Raw genomic sequence first — 17,531 nt, 5'->3', positions numbered from 1 at the left:
TTTTCAGCACACTTAAGTCACTGGCCTGCTTTCTCCTAGAACTAGAGCTCCTTGAGGGTCAGGCCAATCCATATGTTCTTTCCCAGCGCCCCAAGAATAGTACGGGACACAAATATGGTGCAAATGAATGAATGAAAACCAAGTTACAAAATGGGCTCAGTCCTGTTTGTTTTGGGGACAATCAACCATTCCCAATGATGCTGTAAGAGAGCTGACTTTTTTCTTTCAGTAATTACAAAACTCCCTGGAGGAGTCACCTATTTAACGCAGGGTACAATTTACCATGCTAAAAAGGCCTCACTGTCAAGGGGTAAGCAAATTACTTTCAGACTGAAGAGAATTTTAGAAATCTGTTTGAACACTGGTCACAAAGGAGTCAATGAAAATAGGAACTGTCACCTTCAAGAGGACTTTTCCAAATCACACAAAGTCCCTAAAAACTGCTGAGGGTTACTATGAATTCCGATTCCTGAGCTGCAGGAGGTTAATTATGTGATGTTCCTTTTGACTAGGAACTAGAACATTTTATGCCCAAAGCCATTATTTCACTGACCCTGACACGGGATGGTAGCCCCAAGGTCTAATCATCAAAAAGAGGCATCATGGCTTTGCCAATGCCTGTTATGGACCTCTCCATCACTTTGGGGGAAAGTTTTATCTGGCTCCACCTCCCATTTAATTGCAGAATGAACTTCAATTGGGAGTTTTTGTAGAGCCTGATCAATTAAAGGAAAAAAATTTTTACATTTTATTTATTTTTGCAAGACAGAGAGAGACAAAGCCTGAGAAGGGAAGGGGCAGAGAGAGAAGGAGACATGGAATCTGAAACAGGCTCCAGGATCAGCACAGAGCCTGACACGGACGGGGCTTGAACCCACGGACCGTGAGATCATGACCTCAGCAGAAGTCAAATGCTTAACCCACTTAGCACCCAGGCACCCCTAGCCTGATGAATTTAGTAAAGGCATGGACTTATAGAGAAGCCTGTTGTACACTTCCCCTGAACAGGTCAAATATGGACAGGCCCTGGGTGAAGAAACTAATGCTTGCTTGCTTGCTTGCTTGCTTCCTTCCTTTTTTAAAAACGTATTTATTTTTGAGAGAGAGCATGCATAAGGGGGGATGGGCAGAAAGAGAGGGAGAGAGAGAATCCCAAGCAGTCTCTGTTTTGTTAAAGCAAAATAAACAGTGAGATCATGACCTAAGCCGAAATCAAGAGTCGGACGCTTAACTGACTGAGCCACCCAGGTGCCCCGAAACTAATGCTTTCTGACTCTTCTATACACATAGTATACATAAGGAGGAAGTGACGATCCCTACCTCTGCATCATCCTTCATTTTAAAGAGGACTTACCCCAGCCTTTCTTTAAAAAGGAAGCTCTCCTACCCTGCTGAGGTTTGTTTATAGGATACTCTATTGTACCCAAAGGAGAGTCTGGAGACAGGAAAACTGAAACCTTGTGAACCTGGAACCGCCAATGACTGAAAGTCAACTAAGGGGTGGAGAGTGGAATTTCCCAAAGGATGGGGCCCATACAATTGATGTTTGCTTGCAAGATGACGTTAGGGAGCAGGAGAATACTGAATAATGCTCAGGGCTACACAGCATTAACTGGGTAACATAACACTGACACGCATACAGAGAAATCAGCTTTCAGTTCTTATTCAGTTCTGTCTAGGTCAAAGAGAAATTCTCAGTATGGTGTTATTAAACACCTCTCTAAGCCTTCCCCTCCTGCAAGCAACAGTAACTAGCTACTTAATAACATGGTTTCTTTGTGTTGATTTTTTTCCCTCCTTCCTCTTCCTTCCTTCCTGCCTTCCTTATTTTTTTTTAAGATCTAATATTAAGCCCTTCATGAATGGGCCAGCATTCCATCTAGCAAGTAGAGGGATGCTTTCAATTTATGAAAATTAATTTTTAAAATTAAGTTAAAAGGAGTCAATTTAAAGAAAAATGCAAAGTAGGCGATATATAGGTCTGGTGAAAATCATAATGGTGACACATGAATGGCTCGGGCGCCAACCAGGCTGAGGGGGGGCACATTCCCACTGCCTCTCTACCAGGAAGAGAGCTTGGTTTCCTCAACTATTAAATAAGAACACTCATCCAAATCACCTCTTCTGTCTTCTCCTACTCAGACTTAAAACATTTCTCAAATTCTACCAGGCAATTAAAGAGTAGGATCTGGCTTGCCCCCTCAAGAATCTTACTCCTTGTTACATGTTCCCAGAACCTAAAACAGTACCAGGCAAATATCTGTGGCTTGACAATGCTTATTGCCCGAATTCTTGAAAAAGATTGAAAAAGAGAAAAAAAAATTGCACTCGTTTTATGTATCTGTTGTGTGAAAGCAAGGCACCCCAGTTTTTAAGGACAATGACCTCTGTGGCCTTGTGGCGCAGGGCGAAGAGAAACTCCATTAGGAAGAGAGCTGTCCGTTCTGACACCAGGGAGAGTCACACAGGCTCACATCCCAGACTGAGCCTGCCATCCGGCCTCCTCCTGTTAGCATCCAAGCTGTGCATGTAGGGCCTGTATCTCTGAACACAGGGATGAAGACTGATTGGATAGAGGAGACACCAGTGGATCCACATAAACAAACATTGCATCTCAAAGTCCCTCGTCTGGGGGCTAGGAGTAAGGCATAATGTGTCACGACTGTCTTTTCACATTCTCACTGATTTGGAAAACTGGGAATCCTAAATTCTAACACCTTAATCTCAGGGTATAAAGCAGAATTCCAAGAGAAAACAGAATGTGAGACACTTTCAAAGAATCTTGCCTTTCCCTAGATATTTTACTCATACACCATCAAGTCTGACAGACTAAAGTTCTGGTCTCTCCAAAATAATGATTATTGTAACAACAATAGCAACAATAATAACCAGGACCATCACAGCCAAAGATACAAGACTGACAACCTCCACCTATTAAATAACTACTGTAAACCACGCCCCACACAGGCAGTTCATATACATCCTCTCATCTCATCCCTCACAACATTATGAGGTAGAAAGCATTTCTCCCACTTTATTTCTTAATAAGTATTTTCTTATTTGTTTGTTTATTTATTTATTTATGAGAGTGAGTGGGGGAGGGCAGAGGGAGAGAGAGAATTTGAAGCAGGCTCCACACTCAGCATGGAGCCTGACACAGGACTTGATCCCACAGTCCTGGGATCATGACCTGAGCCAAACCGACTGAGCCACCCAGGAGCCCCTCTCCCACTTTAAAGATGGAGAAACTAAGGCTTAAAGAATTTTAAAGTGCCCCACAGGTCACCTGGCTGGCGAACAGAATGGTCTTTATTTCAAACCAATCCTACAGATGTCCCTGGTTCATGCTCTGTTGGTTTTCTCTCAGGGTTTTCTGGCTGCAGGATTCACTGTGCATCCACTATGCACAAGGCAGGGGGTCCAGTGTCCCCATTGGTGCTCTTTGCACTTCTCTAGAACTGTTTTAAGAGCAAGTAACATGCTAACTTTATAAGTTACCCATTAATTTATTACCCTATTCCTGCTGGTATCTTTTAAAAAACTTCTCAGTGCCGCTTACAATTTTTTCCCTTAATTCAGCAATATGAAAATGCTTTCTCCAATGTTTTCAGTTAGGGAAACACTAAGCTCCTAAAATCTGAATATACTATTCAAGCTCTTATGAAGATTGTTGCATCTACCCAACGCTGCTTTCTGAAACTAGGCCCTTGTCAAGATAAACCAATCCCTCAAAACTATCACTAATGATCAACAGTTAGAAAAAATACAAAGATGTTAAGATCCTCTTATGTGGAAGCCCCAGGACTGAGGACACAATAATTCAAGAAACGGCCAGTTCTAACTCTTATCATACATATCATCTTCATCCTGGAAGAAAATCACACTGAAATTTCCCAACAAGCAGTTAAGCTTGCTGAGGCATCACTGAAAGTGTGGCATGACCCCCAGGAACACTGCTGTGAGGTGCCCAACTCTGCCCCCCTCAGTCTGGCTTTGCAGCTCTCACAGCCCTGCTGTTGAAACCAGCATGTGGGGTCTGGATTCTGAGATGTTCTCCTCTCTCTCCACTGGATATTCCCACGACGCTCTCCTCACTCGGTCTCCTGATATTCCCATAATGCTCTCCTCACTGTCTTCCTCGGACAGCTCTCCATCCCTACATCCTCCTCCACCATTCCTTTCTTCAGGGAATTCCAAACTCAACATGCCTGGCCAGTACCCCCTTCCAGACTTTTCCAAAAGCCTTTTGACTACCACATGACTCAGAAGTCCCACATCTCTCCCCCTTCTCCTGATTCATTCATTTTTTGTGCCCATCCATCTAGCTTCCCAGACTGTGATACATCTTTCACTCTTCCTATGTCCCCCTCCACTCCTGTTAATGCACAGGTGGAGAGGTGCCAGCACTGAAGCCAACTTGTGAGTCTAGACAAACTATGCCGTTCAATATATGACTATTTAAATTTAAATTAATTAAATAAAATTCAGAGTTCAGTTCTACACTCATACCTGTCACATTTTAAGTGCACGGTAGCCACACAGGAAAAGGAGCTGTCCATATTGGACAGCACAGCTTTAGAGGGTCTATACCCCTGAAAGCCTCTTGCAACCAATTCCTTCGGTCAATCTGGTTCCACATTTACTAGGAATGTTGGGTGGGAAGAAAAATTCCCACTGGGTGTGAGATACCACGTGTGAGACAGATCACAGCTCCCTCAGCCACCACACTGGGTCCGGGTCATCCTTTCTTCTTGCTCCCATTCTGTCACATCCCTAACACTAGTTGCCAGGGGAATCTTCACAACTCACATCATGCATTAGGCTGCCCAGGTCTAATGTGAACTCAGACTACTTGATATGATCCCAACCCAACTTCTTGGGCCAACTCCCACATCTCTGCCTGCACCCCAAATAACCAACTCCCGTCCCCATGCCAGCCCTGCACAGCCTCATGCTTTGTCTTTCCCCAGGCTGCCCCCTTCATGTGAAACACTCCCATGTCCTGGCTGCCAGATGAACCTCTCTGCCTCTCTGCCTTTGGGGCTGATTCAAGTATCACACTCCCCAGGTGTGCATCTTGGTTCCCAAAGGCTCAGTTCTTCTAGACCTCCAAGCTTCGCACCCTGCTCCTGGCACACTCTGAGAACTGTCCATAGGGGGCTTCTGGGTATGTATCTAACCTGCAGGTGCCCAATCTCCTCCCCCCAGACCACTGAACCAGAGAAATCACCACTGCAGGTTGGCCTGGAGAGGGGTTTTTTGGGGGCTTATAGAGGAGCCTTAGGCTCTTTAAGAGCTGCCTTTTTTCTTTCTTTCTTTCTTTCTTTCTTTCTTTCTTCCTTCCTTCCTTCCTTCCTTCTTCTTCTCTCTCTCTCTCTCTCTCTCTCCCTCTTTCTTTCTTTCTTTCTTTCTTTCTTTCTTTCTTTCTTTCTTTCTTTTTTAAAAGCAACAGTGTTAAAAAGCCATACTCACTCTTCAAAGAACACAGCCTTCTTTCCCAACTGCTCCTGGCTCTGGCAGAAGCTAAAAATGAGATTCTGGAATCACAAGAAAGAAAATGACAAAGCATTAAATCGTAATGAGAAGGTGAATGAATTGCTAACAGCCACAAAATTGCTGGCTTCACCAGAGACGGAGGCAGAGGTGGTGCGATGGCTGGCATGGCCTTCTCTCCTGGGCACGGGCACAGGTGTGGCTTCATAGCCCACCTTGTGTTTGGCTCACCTACCCCAATTAAGAAACCAGCACAAAGGGCAGGGCACAGCAGATAATGAGCCAGGCCCAGGAAGGCATGAAGGAGGTCAAAGAAGAAATGTGCAGTGACAGGACAGAGCTGGGAGTGAGCTGGTGACTCCTGGACTGCAGTGGGGAGAAAGGCAAGAAGCAGGGTGTGTGTGGGTGGGGGTGGGGGGGTGGGGGGGGGACAGGCACACTCAGGTGAAAGGGGGCTCTGAGACCTACAAACGTAACTAAGACCCCCAAAGACTGAAACTTGCCTTCTCCATTCGTCATTAGGGTTTCCCTAAAAGTTGTACTTAGGAAGGAATGAGAAGGGGCACCTGGCTGGCTCCATCGGTAGAGCATGTAACTCTTGATCTCGGGGTTCAAAGTTCGAGCCCCACACTGGGTATAGAATTTATTTAAACATTTTTTAATTAAAAAAAAGAGGGGTGTCTGACTGGCTCAGTTGGTAGAGCATGTGACTCTTGATCTCAGGGTTCTAAGCTCGAGCCCCACACTGGGTGTAGAATTTATTTAAACATTTTTTAATTAAAAAAAAGAGGGGTGTCTGACTGGCTCAGTTGGTAGAGCATGCAACTCTTAATCTCAGGGTTCTGAGTTCAAGCCCCAAGTTGGGGATAGAGCTTACTTAAAAATAACATAACACAACATAACAACATAACACAGAATAAAGAAAGGAATGAGAAGGTGGCAGCCAGGGAACAAATGAGGATAATGTTTCTACCAGAGTGGCTGCTAGAGGGACCCCACAGCTCAAAACCAGGGCTGGAAAGGGAGACACAGTGCCAAGGCACCATGGCAGAAGAATGGGAAGGTAAATCCACAAAACCCCTGAATTATTTCAGAGGAGTCAAAGAGTTAAACCCAAAAAAGTAAAATAAAACCATGGAAGTTCTGTAAGACAACATAAGAACTCTGTTTTAAAATATCTGAGCAGGGAAAGTCTAAGATAGACGGTCCAGAGGCCATAACGAAAAGATTAACATGTTCACTGCATAAACATGTTTTCAACGTCCACATGGAAAGATACACCATGACCAAGATCAAGATTTGTCAATACATACTCAGACACAACAGACTAATTTCCTGAATGCACAAAAGGTTCCTAAAAATCAAAACAACAAAATCCAATAAGAAAATGGGCAAATGATCTGAGTAGATAATTTATCAGAAAGTAAACACAAATGACTTTCGAACATATAAAAAGACCCTCAAGCTCATTTATAATAAGAGAAATGCAGATTAAATTGACAAGCTAATGGCAGTCTTAATTTTTTAAAGTGGTATCCTTTTTTTTTTTTTTAAGTTTACTTATTGATTTTGAGAAAGAGCACACAAAGGAGGGCAGAGAGAGAGGGAGAGAGAATCCCAAGCAGGTTCCACACTGTCAGCACAGAGCCTGAAGCTGGGCTCAAACTCACAAACTGTGAGATCATGACCCGAGCCAAAGTCAGCCACTTAACCAACTGAGCCACCCAGGCAACAATAGCAATCTTTATTTACCGTACCAGCAAAAAACAAAAAGTTTAGAAACAGTCTATGTTGCAGAGACTGTGGGCAAATAGATGCTCTATACAATGTACCAATTTATATTCCCATGAACAAACTCTATGCATGGCAATTTGTTAAAATCTGTGACATTGTAAAATGCACATACCTTCAACCTAAGAATCTCTTCTAAGAGTTTATGTTTGTACCTAGTGTATGAAATCATGTTTGTGGAAGGTTATGTGTCACGGTAGAATCTATCATGGCAAAGGTGTGAAATTAACTCATATGCCCACTTATAGGGCATCTGTTAAGTAAACAATGGTATAGCTTTATAAGGAAGTATTATGTATAGCCATTAAATACAAATAAAATTAAATATAAGCCATTAAAATAATGAGGCAGTTCTATTTGTCTCTATGAGTAATGACCTCCAAGGTTCATTCTTTTTTGAGATTTTAAAAAATTTATGTATTTATTTTGAGAGAGAGAAAGGAAGAGAGAGCATGAGCAGGGGAAGGGCAGAGAGGGAGGGAGTGAGAGAATCCCAAGCAGGCTCCACAGTCAGCAAAGAGCCCAATGCAGGGCTTGATCTCACGAACCTGACCTGAGCTGAAACCAAAAGTCAGACACTTAATCCACTGAGTAACCCAGGTGTCCCCCAAGATTCATTGTTAACTCAAAAAAAAAAAAAAAGCAACACCAAAAAACAAGAAACAGCAGAGAATGGATAGAATAATACCTTTTGCATTAAAGGAGACAGAAAGACAGAAAGAGAGGAGAGGGAGGGAGAAGGATACACAGGAAACTGGTTACCATGGCTGCATCTTGTATCTTTTGACCTTTTTTTAGAGACAGAGAAGGAGCAGAGGAAGAGAGGGAGAGGGAGAGGGAGAGGGAGAGGGAGGGAGGGAGGGAGGGAGGCAGGGAGGGAGGGAGAAAGAGGGAGAGAGGGAGAGGGAGAGAGGGAGAGGGAGAGGGAGAGAGAGAGAGAGAGGGAGAGAGAGAGAGAGAGAGAGAGAGAGAGAGAGAGAGAATCTCAAGCAGGCTCCATACTCACCAAGGAGCTCAACATGGGCATGATCCCATGGCCCAGGATCACAACCTGAGCGGAAATCCAGAGTCGAATGCTGGACCGACTGAGCCACCCAGGTGGCCCCCTGTTATATCTTTTGAATTACTATCATGTGCATGTGTAAGGCTTTCTCTATTTAATTACAAAATATAATATAAAGTCCTGAAATAGAATGGTCTATCCTGCATTGTCCAATACGTTGCCACTAGCCACATGTGGCTGTTTAAATTGATCAAAATTAAATACAATGTAGAGTTCAGTTCCTCAGGTGCACTAGTCACATTTCACCTGCTCAAGAGCTACATGTAGCTAATGGCCACCATCCCGGGCAGGGAGCATAGAGAACACTTTCATTAGCACAAAAACTTCTTCTGGCCAGTTCTGGACTCTAAGCTAATTAAAAGGCCCACAGCAGGGGCGCCTGGGTGGCTCAGTTGGTTAAGTATCCGACTTTGGCTCAGGTCATGAGCTCACAGTTCATAAGCTCAAGGCCCGTGTCAGGTGAACTTGAGAACCATTCCGGGCTCCACACTCTCTCTCCCTCTCTCTTTACACCTTGTGGGATTCTCTCTCTCTCTCTGCTCCTCACTCACTCCCACTCTCTATCTCTCTCAAAAATAAACAAATAAGTAAGTAAGATACAGGAGTTCAATTTATTTAAAAAAAAAAAAAAAAAAAAAAAGGCCCATGAGAGAGAGAGCGACCAAACCTTAATTGTTTCACATGATAAGGGAAGAAACAAATACAAATATGAAGGCCGGTAGCCTGCCTCCCTCTCTCTCTCTCTCCACAAGCTACACAGGCTGCCTACTAAGATAACAAAGACTGGGAGAGCTCCTGCCTTGTGTGACTATCCAAAGGTTAAGTCAGTTTGACAGGAACTTCAGTCCCTGATCAAGTCCAGCATTCTAAAACAAAAGATAAGGATTTCCATTCTGGAACCATACATGTGCATAAACTGGAAATGCATTATCTCCTTTGTGGCTCTGGGAGAGGTACTGATAAGAGGAGAACTCTGTCTCTCTAGGTTCCAAAGTGCTAGCAACTGGTTCCCCTGGGTGTTCTGGCTCAAGAACCAGCCAAGCCCACAACTCCCTCCCCTGCTTCTACCAGCTAAGGCAGCTTGTCGGGCAAGGAAATTCAGCCTAGCCTGGCTGGTCCTGTGGGCAGGGAATCAGAGAACCAGATAATCCTGTTACCCCGACTGCCTAGAGAAGGGGACACAGTCAGTGGGGAGGAAGTTATGCAGTTCAATCAGGACTTCTGCTGGAAGGGAAGTAGCTCATGTCTTGCAGCTGTCTTCTAAAAAATTGTATCAGTCAAGAAACAAGCAATAAAATACGCAACGTATGCCCTGACCTAGCCTAGCATCTTCAAAACACCACTGCTTGGGTTAAGATGTAGACTATGGTGATCGTCTGAAATAACTGCCTGCCAAGAAAGCCCAGGGGCGCCTGGGTGGTTCAGTCGGTTAAGCATCCAACTTGGGCTCAGGTCATGATCTCATGGTTGCAGGTTTGAGCCCTGCGTCAGGCTCTGTGCTGACAGCCTGGAGCCTGCTTCAGGTTTCGTGTCTCCCTCTCTCTCTGCCCCTCCCCCACTTGCACTCTGTCTCTGTCTCTTAAAAATGAATAAACGTTGGGGCGCCTGGGTGGCGCAGTCAGTTGGGCGTCCGACTTCAGCTGGGTCACGATCTCGCGGTCCATGAGTTCTAGCCCCGCGTCGGGCTCTGGGCTGATGGCTCGGAGCCTGGAGCCTGCTTCCGATTCTGTGTCTCCCTCTCTCTCTGCCCCTCCCCTGTTCACGCTCTGTCTCTCTCTGTCCCAAAAATAAATAAACGTTGAAAAAAAAAATTAAAAAAAAAAAAATGAATAAACGTTAAAAAAATTTTGTTGTTGTTGTTTTTTTAAATTTTTTTTTTAATGTTTACTTATTTTTGAGAGAGAGAGAAAGCATGAGCAGGGGAGAGGCAGAGAGAGAAGGAGCCACAGAATCTGAAACAGGATCCAGGCTCTGAGCTATGAGCACAGAGCCCAACATGGGGCTCGAACTCACAAACTGTGAGATCATGACCTGAGCCGAAGTTGGACACTTAATGGACTGAGCCACCCAGGCGCCCCCAAAACTTTTGTTTTAAACAAGAAACTCTACAGGAATACAAGACAGTCTCCTGCTGGATAAACGAAGAGCCAGTCACTTGACCTTTGATCTCCAAAGATCCCAAAGCCTTCAGGCTCTCAGGGAGCCCAGAACAAATTTTTATTCCAGCACCTCTCTTACAGATTAGTGCAAATGCATGCACTGTCATCAGCTGAGGTCACCTCTCAAAGGTAAAGTGCTAGAAAGAGCACCGCTTAAGTGACTATCTTCCACATGACTGAAAAGAATTAAAATAGCCTTCTATATGGGTATGCAATAGCAGAGGGCCTAAAATAGAACCTCAGCACCCCAAAGAAAAACATTCTCCTATTGTGGAATCTGTGATTCAAAATAAAAGGAAAAGCAAGGAGATTAAAGAGGGTTTTGTCACTTCTAAAGGAGGTGAAGTTGGTCGACAGCATTTTCTAACTGCAGGAACAAAGTCGGAGTTCCACAAAAAGGAGCCCTGTTATATCAACAGCCAGGAGGTTTTTTTTTTTTTTTAATCAGGACAAGATTTCTGGCTCCCACAGAGGCCCAGCATTCAGGCCCCTTTGTGAGCTGGTCCCCACCTTCTTTCTAGCCAGAATCTCCTTCCGAAGGACATCTCTGTAACCCAGGAGAATCAGCATCAGAAAAAGGGACGTGGTGAAACCACATGGGAGAGTTCACAGTTAAGAGGAAAACAGTTCTGTTTAGAACTTAATCCACATTAAAAAAAAAAAAACAAATCAAATGTATTTTAAAAGCAATAGTAAACATTAAACAAAATTAGGTCATAACTGCAATCCTGTGCTAATTCTTAGAACAAAGAATAAATCTCACGTGGATCATTTTAAAGCCTGATAAATCCTTCCAGTTAACATTTGGTGACCAGTGCTATTGCAAAAAGGACATTTTTGCAAACATACCCAATTGATCTCTCAAGGGCTTGCTTGTTTGATTTTCAAGCCTCTTTCCCCTTTTCTTCATCAGGTGTCACACTGCCAGATCCTCATCTATTACTGCCTTGACATGTCATTCCAGCAGTTCTCCAACATCACTTGCTTTCATTTCATGAAGTCTTGCCTCTCTCACAAGAGTTACAATTTCAGTGTTTGTCCTGTATGTATTTGCAAAACATCCTACGAGCTGGGAGAGATGACCAAGATGTAGATGGTCCCGGAGCCTGGCTTGAATACAGAGGAGTGATAGAGTGGAGGCTCAGTCTGTACGTGGCAAGTTCATCACTGAATATTTTCCTACTATGATGACTTCTGCTTCCCCTCTATAATCTGGAAACTGCAGGGAATCAGATACCAGAAATGCTGATACTCTGACCCTCTGGGTGACCGCACCTGAACCGGTTTTTTATTTTTCTCTATTTCCCCCAATCTCTCTACCTGGAAGATGCCCATGACTTACCCCGATCTTTTCTTTCACGAATCTTTCTGGCAGAGCTAGGAGTTATCTCCTTCAGTGTACCTGCCTTTGGTCCCCCAGGCATTAGGAACCTCCATGCCTCAGATATTTTGTTGGAATACTCGTCTCTTGTGGCCCTGGGGATGTGTGTCTTTTATCACAGTACCCGTGAGAACACTCACTGCGCCCTCCACGAGGCTGCAAGTCTTCAACACGAGTCTTACTACATCTCTGCACCTTGCCACAGCACTTGAGGACACACTGCCTTGCCTGTGGCAGGCACTTTGTAAATAAGGATAAGCCAGGAGGTCACAAATCAACAGGGCTGTCCACCAGTGCCACTGCAGGCCACTCTTTCACTCTGTTCCTCATGGTCACCTCATGGTCACCAAAATGAACAATCTTCGCAGTGCTGAGTTTTAGAGGCCTTTCCCAGATGGGAGGCTGGGGCTCAGAGAAGTTAAGCAAGCTGCCCAATGTCACACAGCTCTTTCTCTGCCTCCATCCCATTCCACCAGTGGCTCCCAGTGGTCCTCAGCACGATTCACATGGCTACATAGGATTTCATACCTCCCCGTCTCTCAAGCATCATCCTCTCCTGTCACACACACCCCATCTCTGAGTGAGCTATAATCCCTGACATGTCATGCTCTTTCATACCTCCACGGCTCTGGCACGCATGATACCCTCTCCCCCATGTGCCTTTTCTCCCCCCTGCCTGGTGAGCTCCAGCTCATCCTACAAGTCTCGGCTGGGAAGCACAGCCCCAGTCTGTAAATGCTCCTCGGGGGATTCAGTTCTGCAGTTCTACAGCCTGGGTTCAAATCTCTGCTCCGCTACCCACCAGCTGTGTGACCTTGGCGAATCAGCTGACCTCCTACAGCCCCTGTGAAAGGACAAAATGAGAGACTGCCCCAAGCAGTGACGGGCAGATACCAAGTGCTCACTCTGTACAGCTGGGAAGACCCTGCCTGCCCTCCCAGGCCTGGGGAGGCAGCCCTGCCACCCCTCCATCCCCTCCAGTGCCACTCAGATGCGGGAGTCAGTGGGAGTGTCTGTGCTGCTGTCTTGATACTCCCAGAGTCTAGCCCATTGCTCCATTCCCAAAATTCATCATATACAAGGCTCGAATCTTGTTTGGGGTATATCACAAAGTAAACATCCAACGCCAACAGCCACAGAGCCACAGCTTCTGGAAAACAGCCCAAGGCAAAGGCTGCTATTACTTTATATAATTGCTTCACAAAAAGAAGAGGATCCCAACCTGCAGCAGTGTAAGAACCTCTCCCCACGTCATCCGCAGACTGCCCTGTGCCCCTGAATCAGCAGTTTCCTTGGTGCAGCCCCAAACGCATCCAACGACAGGCAGTGACACCCTACGTGGCTTCTGGGATCGGAAAGCCTGGAATACGATCCAGAGGGTTTCTGAGGGCCCAGTTTAGGAGCATATCTTGACCTTCTTTCAAGAGACAACTACATCCAAGGTCAGATAGGACTTTGGTTTGCAAAAATTGTGTCTAGATCAGGGTTTCTCAGCTGTGGCACAACTGACATTTTGGGCCAGCTAGGTCTTTGTTGTGGGAGGCTGTCCTATGTATTGTAGGATATTTAGCAGAATCTGGGACCTCTACCCACTCGAAGCCACCCCTAAGTCGTGACAAGAAAAAATGTCTCCAGACACTGCCAAATGCACCCTTGGGGACAAAGCTCTCCTCAACCCAGAGCCCTTTTGGGGGAAGTGAACCCACTGACCTCCAACCCTGGATTTATTGCTAAAGTAAATCAATAAGGAGCATTCTTAGCCACTTACTATATCTACCTTGAAACACTGTCTTCCAGTCCTCAGGGATTTTTTTTCTTTTAAGTTCACAGTCTTGAAGGCCTGGCTGCACAGACTCCCCCAGGTAGCATTTTAAAAATATAGATTCTGGGAAAGCATCCCCAGAGATTCAGATTCATTTGGCCTGGGGCAGAGGCTGGACATGGGTATTTTTAAAAAATTCCCTAGGCGGGGGCACCTGGATGGTTAGGTTGGCTAAGTCTCCCACTCTTGATTTTGGCTCAGGTCACGATCTCACGGGTGTGAGATCGAGTCCTGCTTCAGGCTGACCGGGATTCTCTCTCTCCCTCTCTCTCTCTCTCTGCCCCTCCCTTGCTCCTGTGCATGTGAGTTGCACGCGCTCTCTCTCACTCTCAAAATAAAATAAAATAATTTAAAATTCCCTAGGCCATTCTAACACGCAGCCAGGATGGAGAAACACTGCTAAAAGACATTTCATTTGATTCCGTCTTCTCCCTAATCCTTTGAACCTGGCAGGGTTAAACGACAATGAACCAGAAAGCGAAAATGAGGCTAAGGGGATTTAAGTATCATCCTAATTCTTGACAATGAAATATCCTCGGCACATTCCATTTCTTGGTCCGCAAGTGACTTGCCAGAAAGAATGGAACTTAACCCTGTTCGCCCATGGCCTTTTTGATATAAACAGCACCATCCTGCAAAACTTTCTGGAAAGATGGAAATGTTCTCCATCTGCTCTACCTAATACAGTCACTATTGAGCACTTGAAATGTGGCTAGTGTGACTTAAGAAGAGAATTTTTAAATTTATTTAATTTGAAGTTGATAGCCACCATGTTGACAGTATGAAAAGTATTTATGTCCCTACAGGGTCACGGAGATAAAGTCCTATAGCCTGCTAAATGCCACAGAACCATGAAAACTTACAAAAATGTATGACTTAAAATATCTAAGTGCAACAGTCTTGAAATTATCAAAGGCAATCGTAACTTATGCCAATAATCAAATTAGGAGAAATTTTAACGATTTTTTTTTTCAACCCACCGAGCCGGTTTTCCAGCATATTCCAAACACTTAGCTTTGAGGGAGACATTCCTGGTCCTTTTCTTTTGAACACTCATCACTGTAAAAATTGACCTAGTCACCAAAACAATCAGGCATTGGTAAAGAATATGACTGGTAGGGAAGCTGATTTCTACTCTGAGCTGCTTACTAGGAAAAAACACTCACTGTTATTTTCCTTCCCTCCCTAATCCAAAGTAAATCTTTGATTCAAACCTTTTGCCCCAAAGATAAGTCTGAACCAACACATTGTGCAAACCCATGTAACCTCTAAGAACGAGTGTTTTATCTTCCTATCAGTAGTTTCACAATTACTTACAATTGCATGAACTGTATTCACATGTTTAGATATGTCCAGCCTCACAGCCTCACAGAACTCAAAGCTCAGATTTTTAAAGCTAAAAAACAGAAAAGGCTATTCTTTTTACCAAAGCAATGGACGGTGTAGTGTCGAAGAAAGCTTCAGAGGCCTTTCTGACCACACACACAAGATGCTTATCTCAGGGTGCCTGGCTGGCTCAGTCAGTGGGGCATGTGACTCTTGATCCTGAGGTTGTGGGTTCAAGCCCCCTTTGGGTGTAGAGATGATTTAAAAATTAAAATCTTAAAAAAAAAAATGCTTACCTCTTCTTGGTTGGGACTCCTCTGGCCCACCTCTAAGCAGAGTCAATATGAGTCAGTCAGTAACGATTGAATACATTTCCAGTAATTCAAAGTGGAGCCAACACTGTCTCACTCTCCATAATAGCTGGTGCTTACTGAGTGCTTACCACATGCTGGACCTTGTGCTTTATCTAAATCTTACCATTGCCTTCTGAAACAGGTGCCATTACCAGAAGCTAAGACTTAGGTTAGATAATAGGCCCATGGCCACACAGGTAGCAGTGGTAGCAGTGGGATTTGGACCCAAGTCTCTCTGATTCTCTGGGGGGAATCCTCTGGGTCATGAACAAAAACAAACCTGTAATCATAATGTTAGGTACCATGCTGAGCCATTCTCCCTGTGATCAGGCTGTAGCTCAATGAAGGGAGTTTGGTGTTGCAGGGTTCAGAAATTCTGAGTCTATCGTTACTTTGGAAACCATGTCATAACTCTCCCCACCACCCCCCCACCCCGGATCTCTCTTTCTCTCTCTCTCTCTCCCCTTTTGTCCTGGGGCTTCACCAGGCAGATGGGAAAAAGGGTCTTGAGGAACGCTTCTGATCCCACCAGTATAGCTGCCCCAGAGAGCATAGGCAGACACATGCAGACAGAACTTTCCAAATGCCATCATGAAGGTGGAAGGCAGTAGGATCCCAGTTATAAGATCCCAGGGGAGAAAGGAATCACTTTCAGTTGGGGCCAGGGGAGGAATCAGAGGTGTGTTCCTAGAGGGGACCGCTGAGCTGGAGCTAAGGTAAGATTTAGACTTCAGAGATTCCAGGGAGGGCATTCCCAGAGGAGGGAACAGCCTAAGCAAAGGCAGCAGGTCACCTGCCTGGATTATAGCACAGGAGGCAGGGGGTGGGGGAGGGGGGAATCAGGATACAAAGAGGGAACAGAATCTCCAGAGGCCTAGGCTGATGGGCTGGGGCAGTACTGGGAACCCAGGAAGTGAGGACTGACCATCCCAGGACATGTTTAGCATCCCAGCCCTGGTACTTCTTAGCTGTATGGCCTCCAGCATGTCCCTTCTCTTTGGGCATCAGTCTCCTTGAGGAGGACACCCAGGACCCCTCGTTGGTCTGAGAAAATATTTTTAGAAAAATAAATTGGTGCTAAGAACATAGATTAATTTCTCTTATTTCTGACTTCCTATGTTATAAAAATGTTGATAAGAATTTATTAGTTACAGTTGGGTAAAAATAAGTCTAGTGGTTCAGAATGGGGGCTTTGAGGTCAGATTCACTGTGCCCTGGGAAGGGGGCACATTTTCCTCTGAGAAATGGGCATAACATTGGTACCTACCTCTGGGAGCTGTTGGGAGAAGTAAGGCAGGTAATCCTCTAAAGGTGCTTAGCACATGATCTGGCAGCCAGTATTTATTCTATGTCAGCTATTATTTATAATAACTTAACTCCCAGCCAGGTAGAGCCAGCCATTAGGGTTTTCTGAACAGGTGAGAGGTGAGGCAAATGCTGGTCTCCAGTCCAAGCTGAAACCTCTTCTTAATCAACCAAACCTCGGAGCACAAAAAGGGCTCAAGGTACATATCCCTGGATGCACAGCCTCTAGACCCTCTAGCACCCTCTTCCTCTCTCCCTATCTCTCTTGTCAACTTGGCCTCCTCCACTCATCTGCATGTGCTCTGCCCTGCAGGCAGCGTTACACAATCCGAATTTCCAAGGCTGCCAAGAAGCCAGTGAAAGTGTAGGCGGGGGATGCTGGGGGTTGCCGGGCGGCACCGGGCTGTTGGGATGGTTGTACCAGCATCTTGACTCAAGGGTTGCTGGGAGGAGAGGGCATGAGGCCAGGGGAACTGGGGTGGGCTGAGGAAAAGTGAGCTAAAAAGCTGCTGGGGGTAGGTATTGGCTGGGGGAGGTCCCGAGGGGCGCAGATATCTGGGGACCGGACCGGGGTTGGCGCCATTAGCTGGGAGGTCGAGCTGCAGCCTTTCCTCGGGAAGTGGGAGGAACGAGGGTGCAGGAGCCTCCAAACCATCCAGCCACCCGGAGGGACACAGAAGGACTGGTGCCGGAGCCAGCGGTGGGAGGCGGAACAGAAAAAGGGTGCAGATCCCCGACCCAGCCTCACCTCGTCCCTGGGCTTAGGGCAGCAGGCAGCCTGGGAAGTAGGGGCATCTGGGATTCGGGGAATGTCAAACCTATCCAGGCACTGGAGGGG

The 17,531-nt window shown here is 45.5% G+C and overlaps 1 protein-coding gene across 5 annotated transcripts in view; it reads right to left on the bottom strand.

Moving 5' to 3' along the window:
• ABHD6 (abhydrolase domain containing 6, acylglycerol lipase) overlaps positions 1-17,531 on the bottom strand; it is a 62,946-nt gene that overhangs the window by 35,328 nt on the left and 10,087 nt on the right. For 3 of the 5 annotated variants that reach the window (XM_047826091.1, XM_047826081.1, XM_047826101.1), the window contains one exon: positions 5,473-5,537. The exons of 1 other annotated variant lie outside the window; for it this stretch is intronic. The gene's annotated coding sequence lies outside the window, so the exon portion shown is untranslated. Of the gene's footprint in view, positions 1-5,472; positions 5,538-6,806; positions 6,826-17,531 lie in introns of those variants that run through there. One more of the 5 variants, XM_047826108.1, reaches the window with a different exon arrangement.

Source organism: Prionailurus viverrinus, chromosome A2, assembly GCF_022837055.1.
Source record: "Prionailurus viverrinus isolate Anna chromosome A2, UM_Priviv_1.0, whole genome shotgun sequence".
Taxonomy (NCBI): domain Eukaryota; kingdom Metazoa; phylum Chordata; class Mammalia; order Carnivora; family Felidae; genus Prionailurus; species Prionailurus viverrinus.
Note: the sequence above shows the minus strand (reverse complement) of the source record. Positions and strands in the feature narration are given on the sequence as shown.